Source organism: Tamandua tetradactyla, chromosome 1 (assembly GCF_023851605.1).
Source record: "Tamandua tetradactyla isolate mTamTet1 chromosome 1, mTamTet1.pri, whole genome shotgun sequence".
Taxonomy (NCBI): domain Eukaryota; kingdom Metazoa; phylum Chordata; class Mammalia; order Pilosa; family Myrmecophagidae; genus Tamandua; species Tamandua tetradactyla.
Window position 1 is genome coordinate 153,248,478 of NC_135327.1, and position 17,677 is coordinate 153,266,154.

Genomic DNA, 17,677 nt, shown 5'->3' on the forward strand with positions numbered 1-17,677 from the left:
GACTTATCTCTCCTGTGCTCTCCTAACAATTTGTGCAATATTCCTAGATTCTCTCCTCATTTTTTTTTCTTGGTTATTGAGAGAAGCTCAAGTCATTTTCCAGACCTAGTTATTTGTGCTTACTATCACAGATTGCCTTAAAAGGTAAATATCAAGAGACAGTACGTATTGAGGAAAAGAGAGGCTTATCGTATATCACATGAAGGATTTGTAAAATAAAAGGATATTTATAGATTATAATTTAAAACTCATTACTTTCTTTTCCTTCGCAGAGAATCCTACTTGGGTTTCTCCCTTTTCCCTTTCCTTATTAATTGAGTCTTCCTTTTTAACTACTTCTTTCCATCATCTTGTCTTTACCCTTTCTTTGAAGAGAAAGTTAGGATTTTTTTTCTCATTTTAATCCTTTTCATCTTATTTTGTTTTAAATAGGTGGTTTGTTGTTTTATATCTCACTGTTGACTTCAGAAATTCTCCCTATCATTTATTTGATGAACTAATTACAATTCTTCTGACTTTAATTTGGCCAATTACAATTTGTGTTTGGTTACCTCGAGTTTCTAGACTGACACAAATTATGTCATTTCTAGCAACTACAAATGCCATTGGAAATAAAAATTTGGTGTCGTTCCAATAAGTCAGCTCTCCTTTCTCCTTTTTAATTATTTATTTTATTTTTAAGGCTCAAACTTCTGTCATTATGAAGAGGGTTGTTCATTATTCCAAAAACTGCTAAGAGCAGGATTGCTACCCAAGCAGAAGAGAATCTGTTTTATGTGGTGAAACATTTGGGTTGATTGTGGAAGAAAAAGGTGCCTCATGCTTTCACTTCACTGATAAAAAATGCTTCACTTTAGAATTCTCAGACCTGGTCCTTATTCACATTATTCTCAAAATAGAATGTAGTGACATTTATAAAAGGAAGAATGAGTTCTACTTTGTTTCTTTATAACCCAAGTGCTTTAAAATTTAAACACTTCATGAAAAAAGATTAAAAGAGTATATCCATTAACACTAATATATTTAATTTAGTGGACTCAAGTCTGTAGAATGTTAAAACAATAAGATTAAGTGTTGAAAGAGTCTTTCTAAATATTTATTTAGCCCCATCTATTTATATCACTGTAATTGGTGTTTCTCCAAGACACAAAGAAGGCAGAATTCAATTCAATTCAACAAATATTTATTAAATTACTTTTTAGCGAGGACACTACGCTAAGTACTGCATGGAATACAAATATAGCAAATTTGTGTCAGAGAGGCCTGAGTTTGGTTCTGTTCATTTCAACCAAGATTTATTGAGCAGCTAGGTACTGTGCTAAGCATTGAAAAAATGTAACACATTCTCTGCATTCAGAGGGACTTCCATTCTGGTTAAGTGAATCTTCAAACTTATGTTCAAAATTGTATGTTCAGGTAGCATGTGAATTTATATACGCAAGTATATTTTTTTCTTTTACAAATGGTCAGTGGACCCAAAATATTAAAATTCATGACATTTTAATAGGCCTTAGACTCAGAAGGCAATTTAAAAAGTTGGTGCTGAACTGTGGGCTATTAAATGATATGGGAGAGAAGACAACAGGCAGTGAATCCTGGAATAGGGGAGGCAGGCTTTTGTATTCTTAAAATAAGATGGATTTGAACTTAGCCTTGAAAGAGATGTAGGACTTGAATGACTGAAACAGAAAACAGTACATGCCTTGTATGAGAACAGCCTAAACAGCCTGAACAGAGCAAGTGAACCAAAAATATACAGAGACAATAGGGCCTCTGGATACTACCTTGGCCTGGTGGTATTCCTGATCCAGTTCATGTGGATCCCGACTGGCCTTCAACACAGCTCCCAAGTTGCCACACATTTCACACCACTGTTGGCCATGCCACAAAGCAAGGATTTTTCATGTGTAATTATACATGTACACACAGATATACTATACACACACACACACACACACGCATATATACATGTAAACAATAGCATCTCTCACACAGCTCTTTTAATTCTCTTTTGATCACAATTCATTATATAGTGTATTTAGTAAGAACCTGCTTCTTTTACTAAGCCCTGTGTAACAAGTGAAGATGAAAATTAGTTTCCATAATTAAGGAGCAGATGTCTATGAGGCAGAGAGTGAGAAGAGATACACTGCAAAAACAGCAGTGTAAGTGAAATCATGGAGATGGATAACCCTTTGGCCCATTTGAGGAACTGCAAGAATTTTATGTGAGCTAATGATGAAAGAAAGAGGTTCTCTAGCAAGGAATAATCAAAATAATTTTGATTTTTTTTTAATTAGAGGAGTTGTAGGTTTGAAGAACAATCATACATAAAACACAAGATTCCTATACACCAACACACCACCACCTTGCATTGGTGTGGAACATTTTTTATAATTGATGATAGTACTTTTTATAGTGGTACTATTAATTAAAGCCATGGTTTAACTTAGGGTTCACTGTTTGTGTAGTATAGTTCCATGGATTCTTTTTTTACATTTGTATTTTGTTACCACATATGCAATTTAACATTTCCCCTTTTAATCATATTCATATATGTATATTTCAGTGTTATTACTTGCATTAGCAATGTTGCGCTACCATCACCACCATTCATTACCAAAATATTTCCATCATTCTAAATAGGAACCCTCAACTTTTGCTTTATTTTTTTTGCAAGGGCAGGTACTGGGAATCAAACCCAAGTCTCCAGCATAGCAAGTGAAAACTGCCTGCTGAGCCACCGTGGCCCACCCAGGAGCCCTGTACATTTTAATCTTTAACTTCCCATTCATTATCCCTGCCCTGTCTCCTGACTCCATAAGCTTGGCAGGGAATATTTTGATAAAGTAATACTCCATGGAAAACTGACTATGTGTTTCTTGCTCAGAAGTTTAGATTTTAGGTCTCAGAAAGCTTCAAAACCCTTTAACAGAAGAGTGATGCAATTAGATTTGGATTATGGAAAAATCTCTCTGGCAGCAATGGGGACAGGGATTTTGAATGGCAAAACTAAAGATCAAGACAAACGTGCACTATAGTACATTAGACTAAGTGATATATCACACAGACATGGAAATGTTCAAGATGTAAAATTAGTAAAAGGTTGTGGGTCACGTGGAAAATGAGGATGGGTAGACTCTAGGATAACTAACGGGTTTAAAGTTTATTTGACTGACTGTATGGTGGTTCTCTAAATAAGGTAGGGGGTTCTAAATGAAAAGGAGTGAGCAAAATTATGATAAATGTACTTGGGGCACACTGAGTTTGAGGATCTCCAAATAGAGCCTGCCGACAAAGTAGAGCTTGGAAGTGAGATCTAAATCAGGCTTAGCAAACTATGGCCAGCAAATTTTGTATGGTTGGGGAACTGATGATGGATTTTAAATATTTAAAGAGTTGAAAAAATTCAAAAGAAGTATAATATTCCATGGTGTGAATAATACACGAAATTCAAATTTTGGTGTCTATAAATTAAGTTATACTGGAAAACAGCCCCACTCATTAATTTACATATGGTCTATGGCTAGTTTTGTGCAACAACAGCAGTGTTAAGTAGTTGAAATAGAGACTGTCTGGCCTGCAGAACCTAAAATATTAAGTCACTAGCCCTTTACAGAAAAATTTTGCTGATCTCTACTCTAGGTAGAATATGTAGTGTTGGTCACTACCAGTTTAGAGCCAGTAATAGGAGTGATGAGATTACTAAAAGAAAGTGAGTTGTATGAAAGCAAAGAGGAAGTGCCTGAACTCTGAGAACACAAGCAGTTCAGAGAAGAAGACGGAAAATAAGCCAACGAGGGAACTGAGACAGGATGAGCAGAGTGGAAGGAGAAAAAGAAGAGGAGGAATAAACAGGAACAAGAGAACAGAAGGGTTCTAATATCATGGAACCAATATTTCACAAAGGAGAAGCAGGTAAAATGAAGCAAAGGCTACAGAGAAGTGAATATGATAAGCAAGGAAAATGGTTTTTAGATTTATTAATGATATGTTTCCTTTGTGAATTTACTATGTGTGTGTGTGTGTGTGTAAATATATATATATATACACACACACATATATGTATATGTATATATATGTGTATATGTATGCATGCATGTATGTATATGTATAGACACATACACACACGCTCCTCAAAAAAATCAAGTATCCGTACTATAAGCACTTATGTTCTGAAAAGACTTCTTGGTGAAATTATCTCTAGACTAATATTTTAAACAGTGAGTAAAGTGAGATATAGAGGACAATTTCAAATACATTCTAAAACCAGTTATTGGGTAAACATTTTAAGGAGTGAGGTTAGCAGGTATTTCTGCCTATATATATGTCAAATTTGCCAGAAAAATACCAAATTTCCATTTCACTTTATGCTAAAAAACATTATACTTTGCATTTTATTCCTATAATGATACTATCAAATCCTTAACTATGCCTCCTTAAAGCAAGCCATTTTTTATATAAAGAGTGGATCCTACTAAACTACTGTATTTTGCTGTTTCATAATTTTGTGCCTTGAATTAATTTACTCAAGAGGAATTGTACTGATAACTTTATCACTAATATAAAAGGGCATTTGAATAGAAAAGTCAGCAATAATCATGAGACAGTGTTTCAAATTATGATTAGATCAAAAGAAATGTACCCTTTCTATGCATTAATGAGGCCAGTGCAGAGGAGCTATATATGCTTGTAAGCATTGCTCACTATCATCAAGAAAATAACCCACTATCATCAAGAAAATAACCCAAACATCAGATTCAGAGTACAAGAGCATAAGCACTTTAGCAAAGTACTAAAGAGGGAACAGCCACCAAAATTTAATGTGTAAAGGACAAACAAAATCAATGCAGGGTAGTGCGATGGTGGCTCAGTGGCAGAATTCTCACTTGCTATGTCAGAGACCTGAGCTTGATTCCCAGTGCCTGCCCATGCAAAAAAAAAAAAAAAAAAAAAAATCAATACAGAGAATAACCATTGTTTTTTTTTCACTGTAATTTATCACTATTCCTTATTCCTCTTACCATTATTCTTATTTTGAAAAGTAATTTTCTGCATTATGATTGTTATCATCATTATTATTTGGTTATTTTTAAATCTGCTTTTTTTCCCAAAAGTTTTTAACCGTTTCTACATTTCTTGGTATATTATTTAAATATTTTCTAGCCAAATTTATTTATTTTCTAGCATTTTGCTTGTCAAAAGAAAAATATTTAAAGGAAAAGATGAACAATACTCCTAAGAACACATCAATCTGAGATAAGTGCTTACTTGATGTACATTCTAACATTTGTTCGGGGCTGTACTTCTAATTACTTTATCATTTCAGAAGCAATAAAAGCATGTTCTGCATAAGAGAAAATATTTCCATTTGAAAGATCCAACACCCTGTTTAGAAATGGCTTCTGAATAGCAAAATACTAGATATAGATTTTTAATTAGGTGATTTTAATAAATAAATTTAAATGACAATGTGGCTGATAATCATGGCAAACATAAGAATATAGTTATAATTGCCAAGATAGATAGTTCTTCAGATACATCCTTGTACTTAATGACTGTCTCCTTCATAGGAAAATACTTCAAAGCAAAAATTCTGGATTTCTTAATGCTTTCACATTGAGATAAATTTTCTATTTACTGTCATGACACTAACTCTACCCTGAAGAGCAACTTTAGTATCAGTCCTTCAAAATGTGTTCTCAAAGAAGCCTCTACTTCCTAGAAAATTATATCATCATCTTTTTGGACCCAGACAATTTTTGTTGAATTGATATTGCATCAATACAACTTTTATTAAAAAGAAAAATAAAAAAAACAAATTATTGTTTAAAAAAAAAGTGCATTTCACTTGCTAGAAAACTTATTACTGGCTGGTGAAGGTCCCCTCAGAGAAAAAGAGAAAGAAGAAACATTAGAATGTACGATTAGATTAGTCTCAATACTGTCCCCATCACTTATCATTTAATTATTTAGATGATTTTGATTAACAAAATTATATGCTTTAAAGGTAGAGTGTAAGTACTTAATCCAGCATACACTAAAATCCTTGAAAGGAAAATCAAATGTTTTATGAGGGTATGCTATTTTTCATTTGATCAAAACTTGTATGCTAGATACTCACAAAAGCACTTATGGGGTAGTAAGGGCTGAACTCAAACTTCAATGTGGGATCTGCTCTGCGTTACAGTCTATTTTCCTAATTCATTAAGTAGAAGAGAGAATTTAAGCCCAAGTTTTGTGAAATCAAATTGCAGATGGGAGAACATTTTCCATTTAATCAAAGATTTAGTCCAGAAACACTGGAGAATGTGTGGTAATTTGTTTATTTATTTATTTATTTATTTATTTAGCAAATACCTTTACCATTTGCCAAAGTTTTTCAGAAATAGAATGTATCAGATTATGCATGCATCACTGATTTGTATTTCTTCTTCCCTTTTTTTATGATAAACCACATACAATCTAAAATTTAACCAAATCTTGTTGCATATGTATTCTTTTTGGTTTATTTTTTCATGTGCCTGTTTTCTACCCCTAATGCATCCTACATTCCCCATACACGTTACACTTACCTTACCAGGTACTGAAGCAGAAAAATTCCCCAGTGTAGGAAGCTTGTTTTCTAAGTTAGGCAATTTTTTCAGCTTTCCTAAATAAATTTTATTCCTTCACCTTATGATGAAAATACCACATATACCATGGTTCTCAAAATAGAAAGTGCAATCATATACATCTGGGCAGGATAAAGAATGCCAAGGTTGCCCCAGGAGGAAAATTATGTTACCTTAATCTTCTACACTTAGTTCCAAAAAAAGTGTGAAAACCTAAAATAATAGTATCTAGAAACACTAAAATGGCTCGTTTTCATAGAATTTTTAAATCTTTTCCAATTTTTTAAAAGCCACAATTAAGCTGCTAAAGTCTCGAAGGTTTTTGCTTCAATATAAAACTCCCTATAATTCAAATTTTCATTTAAGCAGTCAAAAAATATATACACAGGCCTTGTGTGAATTACAAGCCATTGCTTTTTTTTTTCTCTTTTTACCATTGACAGCCTCTACCGTGTTCATCTTCCCCAACTCTAAGCTTTGACCTAGTCCCTAAGTCCGTTTTGCTGCTGCCGATCTTTCAAATTTAATGTAATAATATGTTTACTCAGTCTTTTAAAAGTCTAAACACATTGTCACAATATACTAAATATAAAGTATTTGATAGGGTGTGATCAAAGCTTTTCCTCTTCCTAAGTAAACTCTTGTTATCACATTCCTCTATTAAAATCAAGTTTCTATCTATATTGGTTATTGGATCAGAGGGGAATGGCTGGATGAGTATGGAAGGTGTGTTTTGGAGGGCCCTAATTGATGATGGTGATAGAGGTCACTTTGAAGAAACAGCAACTATTCACAGGTAGCAGCTGAAAGCAGATGCCTTGGAGCTGCTATGAAAAGAGAAGACTACAAAGGGCGGGGGGTGACGTACAATTGGGCTGCTTCTTTTGTGGGCATCTCCATAGGTGAGCAGAAGCAGGATTTTATATATTTTACGAAAGCATTTGATTCTTCCAAGCAATTATGGTGTGCTCAGCAGGTATATGGCAATGTCATATTGTAACTTTACTTTCTAAAAAAAAATTGTTTATACCCTCTCAGTTTTCAAAATGAGGTTAATTTATTCCTTTATATTGTTCACACTTTGACCAAAATATTTCTGGAGAAGAACCAATGTAAAGGTCAGAAGAAGATAGTAAGACCTCAGAGCTCAAGGTCATCCATCATGTTTTGTTTGGGTTTTTATTATCTACCAAATGTCAAATATTATACTACGCATAGTGAATTGAAAAAAATGATTAAGACATGGTCCATGACCTCAAGTAGCTGATGGTATCATGAGCTAGAGTAACATATTTGCCTCATGTGATGCATGACAGAACACAGGTTTACAGAGTGCACTATGCCAACACTGAGAAAAGCTGACTAGTTTTGCTTGTATCATAGAAGGGCTTTATTGAGGTGTCTTTTTCCATGTATATATATAGAAACCTCAATTTTAACTTGATGTGTTTTGTTTTTTTTTACAAACCAGGCATTTATGCCACTAGAAGTTTAGGAAAAACTTTGGCAAATCCAAATATAACAGAAACACTAAAATAGTCATCAAAAAATATTTACACAACAACTATGTGAATTTATGAGCCTTTATCATTTTTTCTTTCTTCCCCATATTTATCATCTCCTCTCCCTGGTAATCTCCAACCTGCCCACGGTCCTGATCTCTTGGTTTCCTTGCACTTGGTCTTGAAGACTGATCCCTCAAACTTAAGGAAAGGGAAGGACTGTCCAGAGAAGAAATAAGAACATGGATCAGTATGGTATTTGGAAGTAGAGAGGTTAATTGAAAAGGTAGCTTTGGAGCAGACCACGAAAGACCTTTTATGCCATGCTTGGGAATATAAAGTTTACCCTGTAGGTTTTAAATAGGGCATTGACAAGATCAAATCTGTATGTCAGAAAAATGATTGCAACAACATCTAGGGTGGATGAAAAGATAATTTCAATAATGCGATTGATAAAGAATAAGGGTCTGGAGGATTGTTATCACCTTTTGTCATGAGGCCAATAACCAAGGATTAAATAACTTGTTTGAAATCACACAGCTAGTTAGGATTAAAATTTATATCTGTTAACACCTAATCCATGACTGACTACTATTCTAAGGTAATGCTAGAAAGCACTGTGTTGTCAGCCAACAGTGTGGTTTCAATATGGGGACTTCCAGTACTTTGATACTGCTCACAAGGAATCAGTTATTTTCAAAGGAATTGACTAATTTCATGAGAAGTTTTTAAATTAGGGTACTGGTTTTTAGAAACCAAATTGGTTTTCTAAAGTTTAGAAAGCGGAGTTCCTCCTAAAGTGAACATTATGAGCTAATTCAAAGTACTAAATCTGAGTCTGAGACTTTATTTAACATACAATGTTACTCAGCATTAGTACTCAGCATTGATCACTGGGTGCTATCAAGCAAATCCCATGTGTAAGGTTTGTGAACAATTTAGATGGGGCAGTTTGTTTTTGTTGATTAAAATTTCATTTTTCTTTATGTGCAGTAAAAAAAATTGCATTTTTCTATTTTTGTAATAAGGTTATAAAGCTGACATCAAAGTATCCAAAACAAGCCAAGACAAGGGCTAGGTGAGAGAATATGGAGCCTAGACTTGTGGAAAAATCTGCAGCTCTCTTCCCCTGATGTTTTATGTCAGGTCATATAATGAATAATATAGGATTTACATGTATGATGTTCTTATGCCATAAACCATTCAATCAATAGTTACAACCACAGATAATTCAGATTATACTAAATTCTAAATGATTTAAGATCATTTAGATTTTCTAAATCATTGCATCATCAAGTGGACATTTGTTTAGCTCTACTAAAAAAAGTTCATTATGTGAAGAGGTAGAGTGTTTTATTAGTTGTCAGTAATGTTAAGCCAAGCTCAGTTATCTTTCTATTTTTCGATGAGAAAAGTGAATAATAACATTTCTTCATAATTATGAGGCTACATATAAGTTTCCTTCCAAGAACTTGGAAATAAGGAAAATGAGCTTGTCCAAAGAGAAGTAAATTTTAAGAGTAACAACTCATGGATCAGAGAAGAGATATACAGTCACTGGAAAGAGACAGAATGACTCATAGACTATACAATAGGGCTTAACTCTAGTCCATATTTTAGTCCATATACATTTCCCTAGTTCTAATTGCAAAGTAATACATTGCCGTTCTAGCATCTGTCCCTCAGTCTTTCATGCATTCTAGTTATCATAAGGAGTTTTCTTAAGGTTATCTTAAGGATAACATTATGGTGTTCCAAAGGAATGAGCAACTTATCTAGACTTTACCTTTTACTGCCTTCCCTTAGATGATACCATTATCACTTCCAACTCTTTTCCTATTTATTTCTACAGTGAGTAGTAAGAAAATGCTTTCACCACTATGTTTCTATGAAGTTTTTCTCTTCTCAAGCAAGAGAAGCATATCTAATTGATGTAAAGTCAGCCAAATGTGTCCCTAAATAAAAAAAAATTCTCTTTAAATCACACACACAAATGTGTTCCTTTTAACTATTTTACCCTATGAGAGGCACAATTAGTATGCCATTAATTCATATTTTTAAAATACCTCAAAAACAAATCTTTTTACATGTTAAGTGTTTTAGCCTCATGGAGGCTTGTAATTTAGCATTAATGCTTCATCAAGAAATGACTTTTTTATAACCTAGCTTAAGAATTCCATCAATAAGTACAACACTTCACAATAGGTCCTTAAATCTCCATTCTCGATAATATGTAACATTTATTGCTTTGTTTTATGCATGTTATATGGAATTAGAGCCCCCTGTAGAGACATTAGATTAGAAATTATAAAACCAATGCGGCGTGCAGTCATTGTCCTGACAGTTTCAATCCATCAACAAAGAAAGGAAAAAGCGGCAGCTGGGCCCTGGCTTACCATGTGGGACCATATTATACGGCAGGGTTGCTCTATAAGAGTCCCTAACTAAGTCGCCTGTATAAAGTGAGATAAGGGATAATCTTTACATTGAGAAAATCTTGAAATAATTAGCAGTTCAGCAAGCAAGTTAATACTATACAGGGTCTGCATCAGATGACTCAGGATGTGAGGAAAAATATTTGAATTTAACTGGAATTTAATTTAGTTTCATATTCTAACTACAGGTTAGTCATCCCTAAAAGTAGGCATTAAATCAGTAGTGTTTTGTAGTGTTAATTTCTTTTGCCATATCTGTCATGCCTGTGGGCCAACTTTTATAGTTTATAATGTAACTCCGCACAATCAAGACTAAGTTGAGAGGTTAAAAGCATGGCTATCAATGAAATAGCTAAAATGAAGACCACACTCTCGTTAACTGTGGTTAACGAGACGATTTTAAGGGAAGATCCTTAAAACCTTTTTCAAGGAGAAGGGATTCATTTGTAATTAGCTCCATCATCTGTAACTATGTGCTAACAATTGTCTTTAAACAAATGTTCTCTGAAGTTAAATGCATATGCCCCACTTCTTATTTCATAAAAAAACGTTGCTTTTACTTTATAGATGTTGTCTAGGAAATACTGAGGTCAATCCAGATCTAATTTTTATAATTCATAGATAGCTTTGGAGAATACAGTTGATGATGGGCATTTGTTTTGTGTCTCCTTACAAGCAGACTTAGTAATGCAGAATTAATCAGAGCTTTCAGAAGCCTTGAAAGGAATGTCCATTCATCTTCACAGCTTTCTGAAGACCAATCCTCTTGTTATTTTGATTGTTACTTTATTAGTTTGTCCCCATTTCTCCTATCAGCATTTAAGTATGGAACCAGGTGACTCTAGGCAAAATTCTATTGGTTAGTAGAGATGTTTCTAATCCAGCTAACAAATATACTATGAAACACTTGAGCTTTTTAAATTAACCTGATAACCCATGATTCATAGGAACCAATAAATATCCCTGTTCATTTTATCAACCCAAGGAGATTTTTATAAGCTAGAAAAGGTTAAGAGACACAGCCAGGTTCCTGGGACAGTATTAGACATATGTAGACCTTGCCAAATGAAAGGCCATTCTTCCCTAGCATATCAAGCTAAGCACATGATTTCTGTATCATTAGGCTGTGTATGTACAGTATGGAAAAGGGTGTTGTGTGGAGGACTAGAGTTTATTGATTAGTTATTATGTAGCCAACACATGATAGGAGCTTTACACAGGTGGATTTCTTTCATTCTCCCAAAGATCCTTTGGGGTAGGTAGTGTCAATTTTCAACATCAGTCTACAAATAAAGATACCAAAACCCAAAGAGGACAAGTTACTTGGCTGTAGAATAACAGGAGATTTGAGCCAGGCTGTCTATACAACGTAGCCTCCAACATAGATGGCATTACCCATTTATCGTTATAATCCTTCAAAAGCTCTGTTTTCAAGAGTTGCTATGTCCTTTGGTGAATAGGCCAAAGGGAGAGAACTGTAGCTGCACAGGATTGGGTGAGGGAATAGCTATCCTCTTATGTTTTTTTCAAGGTAAATATCCTAATGTGTGATATTTTTGAAGCACTATAATTCAATGTATCACATATTTCATATGCATCAATGAGAAAATATACCACTTTAAAAAGAAAATTTGAAGCTCCGATTATCTTGTATTCCCTTTGTCATAAAGAGTATTATCCTTGGTGTGCCAGATATTAAATATATAACGTGTGTACTTGTATATATACCAATCTAGAGAAAAGTCTAAAAAGCGTTTTAGCTATATTACTAATAGATACACTTAAGCTCACACAGAGTGAACCTTTTCATAGCTACAGTTCTAGCACTTCAGTTAGATAGAACCAGAAAAAGTCAAGTCATTAGTCATGGGATTAACACCATTGAGTCACCTTGCTTAATCTGACCTAAAAAAATAGTCTAATTCACATACCAAGTTATAGAGTGACTGTTCTCATTGTTAAAAAAATCTGTTTATCAAGCACCCCTTCCTTTTAAATTTGTTGGTTTTTAGGTGCAAGTTAAATTGATGGTCTAATTAGAGCTGCCTCTGAAGTGATATGTTCAATCTGTAGAAAAATGCTGTGAATGTGTTTATCATATATGACCATAGGTAACCCACTTGTCCATTGCTTGTATTTACTCAAGCCTCAGGTCTCCAGCTCTCTGGAAATAACCTTTGTTGTGATGCTTAAATAAAAATGGTTTTAGCCCTCTTACTAGAGAAGAAACCTCATTGTACCTATAGATAAAGGGATTTTCCATGGGTTTAAATATTTCCCCGTGTTACTTCTAAATTTTCAGCCTTCTTGAATTACCTATCTCTGCTCTATGTCTCACTTTTTGTGTATGGTATTCCTATTATATTTCCTATTATTCCAGAGGAGTAACTCTTTATTCCTCAAAGTTCTACCAGCAAAAACTTATGATCAAAGAAATTCTTCTATAATTTGGGTGTTTACTTACAGTAACTCAAATTCTAGAAATGGAAAAGAAAACAATTGATAAATTTGATTGCCTAAAAATAAATTTTTGCTTTGTGTGGCAACACACACCACAAACACCACCACCACTGCTACCATAAGCAAAGTGAAAAGGCAGTTGACAAACTAGGAAGAAAATATGTGCAATTTATACCACAAACAGAAGATTAATATTCTTAATATAGAGAAGAAAATAATCAATAACAAGATAGAAAAATGAACGAAATGAATAGCAAGCTCACAGAAAAAAGATATGCATGTGGATCTCAAACATGAGAAGAAGCACAATATTACATGTAATTCTATAAACTAAAACTCACTGAGATATCATTTCCCATTTAATATAATACAGAAGCAAAATTCAAAATGTGATCATAATTTGTTAGCGATGCTAAATCCATAATCTAGAGGATAAGCAACCTACATTCATTAACAAAACATTTTCAGGGAAAATGTGAGAGTGAGAGATTGAAGAGGAAGCTTTAGAATAAAAGAATTTTAAGAGATGTATCAATCAATTGCAGTAATTGGACCCTATTTGGACTTTGATTTGAAAAAAAGCTTAAAACATTTATGAGAAAATCAGGAAAATTTGAATACTGACTAGACGGTTGATTATGAAAAGAAATTATTGGTAATATTTATGTGATATTAAATAGTTATATATTTTGAAGAAGACTGAAATATTTATGGATGAAAAATGATATATTTAGAATTTGCTTCAAAATAATCTAGAACAGGCAGCCAGTAGAGAATTGAGTGCTAAATATAAAACAAAATTAACTATGAGTTGATAATTGTTTATGCTAGAGTTTGACATATTAATGTTTACTTTTGTGTATTTTTGAAAAATCCATTAAAAAGTTTTTAAAAGAATGTCAAAGCAATATGTTAAAATTCAATAATTGTTCTTATGAAGCTCACTTTACTAGGGTATACCTCAAAATATATTTTATTGCAATCAGAAAGGTAAAAATATATGCCAAGGACAAGGGTTAACTTTTTAGAACTGCATAATAAACAATTTCAAGCTTAGTATCAAATATCTTAAGTCCCTTAGCCATTTCCCATCACTAGGACACTCTCCCAAGTCCTCACTCTTCTTCCTCCTTCTCCTCTTCACTTTTCTCCCTCACCTCCTCATTTATTTTCCTCCTATACTCTCTGTTTACTTTACTCTGGGTTCCAAAACCCCTTCTCTCAATGGCTGGCCTGGAAACTTAAAAAACTTTAATGCACAATTATCAAATTCTCTCTCTCTCTTTGGTAATTGAAGGTCTGTACTGAGACCTGTTTTTCCCAGTGAAAAATGAACGTGGAATTGTTTATTTTAAGGAAAACTCTCCCAAATTTAAATCAACCCCCTATGATATATGTTCAGTGCTTTATTTATTAAATACATGCATTTTCTCAATGCATGTCTTTTGATATGGTCATTGACTTATATATACCATACATATGGTATGTATACCATACATATGGTATATATGTATTAGATTCATTGAAAAGTAGATTCATTGGAAATGAATTATATTGTGCTTATTTAATTTTTTTTATTTACATGACTCATGTTGATAACATAATAAATTATTCTCACGTTATGTGGTTTAATTTTGGGGGGAAATCACTTTAAATCATGTTCAACATTTTCTTCTCTTAACTTGTCCCAACAATCTTTATTGAGGCCATATAAATACACAAGTTTTGATCTCCTGGAAAATTTATGTAAGAGCTTTATAGTTAGCTTTTCTTACCTGTAGGCAATTTCAGAAACATGCAGAATTATTCCTAACTGCCATATCAAAAATCAACCCTTATTAATTCAACAAACAAATTGAGTCCCAGGCAATTGCATTAGTTTCTGGTAATATCACTTTTTTCCTTTATATCCTTACACATCTCCTGACAACATTCCATCTATTCCATCTTTTTACAAGGGTGTTCAGCTATAAAATGCAGCCCCAGTTTCCCCAGAAGCTTTGGCAGATGGGATCAAGAAGTTGCTGTTGATTTTTATTTACACTTTTGTAGTGCATGGCATTCTTGGCTCTTTGAGAATCCACTCATTTCAAGGAAGTACTCCATTTATTTCTGGAAAGTTGTTCATTATTTCAGCCTTGGGGAATACCTTTTATACTGCTTTTGAAACAAAAGTGAAATGTGTTCAACATAAGTTCCTCCAAACATATGCAGACTTATGCCCTGAATTATGCTTAGTCTAAATGCAGGAGAATGGTAACTTTGGAGAGGCTAAATATAAACAGGACAGTCACTTTTAGAAGAAAGTAGAAAGAGCATCGTCACTTTTGGAAGGTCAACAATGAATTTGCTTTCGGTGATGCGATGGGTTCAATTTAGGGAATTGTCACTTGATAAGTCTTGAAATATACTTTTCTGCAGTGCATGGAAGTTTCTTTCCACCACATGCACCTTAGTTGATTAGTTATTAAGCTAATTATTGCAATTGAATGTGAAATGGGAAAACAAGTTTAATCCCTATAAGTGTGCTTTTTCTCTAAAAAGCAAATTCTTTTTTGAGAAATAGCACGCCGTTTACGTAGTCAGTTAGGAGAAGGACTCAGGAACTTTTATTCAAGCCCTCCCAAATATAAAAGCAACATTATTCCCCCATGGCTTGCATTCTTTCCTAGCTCCTCTTACCTGAAATTTCAGGCTTAATGTAAAAGCTCATGTTACATATTTCAGTCCTGTGGAAAATTACTGTGACCTGTTTTTTTTTTTCACTCTCTTCAGGGAGTTTTCTCTGCTGCCCCTTCTCTGATTGTTGGCTATTTCATACAATCCTTGTTCTGGCAGGGGTATGCCAGCTGTCTACTGAGAATGCATCTAATCTTGGCCCCTGTTTGTCACTTGGCCTTTTCAAAATGGTCCCAGTTAAATGTGTTGTGTAATAAAAATAAATAGGTTTGCCTCTGTGAGTGCTGTGACTCACCCTCATTAAAGCTGCTGCTTCCTTAAGGGACACTGACTTTACCTTTTATTTCAGAGTAGAAAAGCTTACAATGTGTGTACTTTCCATTGGAATAAGGGACAGAAGATTGTTGAATTTTAGTTAATAAACATTTATGGACCCCATGCATCAGGGAAGAGTGACCAGACTAAAGTAGGTGTGATAGAGGGGGGCAATATCCACCAACTATTTCCTTCTATCATATTTATACTTAATATCAAAATAATCTGAAATCCACAAATCTTTCAAGAGTTGGCATCTCTATAATTCCTTGGCTTTTACCATCCTAAGCAGAGTATGTATTTTTGTTGCTTTTGCTTTCCTATGGACGAGTTTTCTCTACCCCACCCACATCTTCTCACAGTTTCTGCCACTTGTTTAACAGAGTCCTAGGTGCTGGATGCACCTCTAAACAAATATTTTTTCAATATGTCAGATTTCTGTAAATAGTATATACATTTTATTTTTTTATTATAAATTATTTAACATTAACAGGCAATTATTAAATAGCTGTCTGTTGTTTTTTTTTCAGGGTATATCTGAATAATTTACTTTGTAAAGTTAACTATTTTGTCAAGGAATTATTACTGGACAAAGGGAGTGGATTATTTTGCCCATGCACTCAAATGGCCGATTCCTGAGATGCCAGGGTTTCAAAGAGAGAAAAAGTTTATTGCTAAGCTCAAATCAGAAGATCAAATGGCTTGTTGGCCCAAAAATAGTTCTCCTCAAACTGCAGTAATTCTGATAATATTAAAAGATATGCAGATTTTAAAATTTTACATAATGATGTAATTATGCAAAATTCTACATAATAACGTGATTAGAGGTGATTTAATTATTGAGCATGCATATATTGATTACATGATTAATCATAAAATGAATGTAAGAAAATGGTGACCTTAATATGAGGGGATGATTTTTAGTATTATAATGAGGTATAGGTAGCATAAGGTTAAAATCTAAGCTACTGTGCATGTCAGGTAGGCCCATTTTGGTTAAATCCAGTTTCATTTATCAAGATAACTTTGGACTTGGGGTGGGTTACTTCTGGGCGGACCCAAGACCTTTCATTAATAAACATTGGGGACTATCTTTAGGGTTCACAAGACTCTAAAGAAACTGGATAAATGGGTACAAGTGAAGATTAGTCAGAAGGTTTTTACCATCACAAGGGCACAAGATAAAGGCTATACAGTCATTATCAGAGACAAAGGTATATGGGTTACAATTCAAAGGTTTTGTGTACTTCCCTCTGTCTACTTTAATACATCAGAAAATAAAAAGAAATATCTATATAATAATTCAGTAATCATAATCATCCCTTAAATCCTAACTTCTAGGTTACAAAGTGATACAGTGAAAGATCTATAAGAAATTTGATTTTGTTCATTTGTTTTATGTATTTCTATGATACGTTATACAGTTCATTCTAGAATAATTTCAAGCACATCATTTATATATTATACACAGATAAGAAAAAATGGACTAGTATTGACAGAATGCTTCATAATTATACTTAATTCATTATCTCTATTATTAATACTAGTACACTTTTATAATATTATAAAATAAAATATTATTTTTATATTATTAATACTCTATTAAAAATACTTAATAGTTGATTTTTTTCTACTTTTCATATATATGTTTCCAACGTAAAATCACGAGTCC

At 33.5% G+C, this 17,677-nt stretch overlaps 1 long non-coding RNA gene across 5 annotated transcripts in view; it reads left to right on the forward strand.

The window, feature by feature from the left end:
- LOC143644274 (uncharacterized) overlaps nucleotides 1-17,677 on the forward strand; it is a 262,187-nt gene that overhangs the window by 42,986 nt on the left and 201,524 nt on the right. The gene's annotated exons all lie outside the window — the stretch shown is intronic.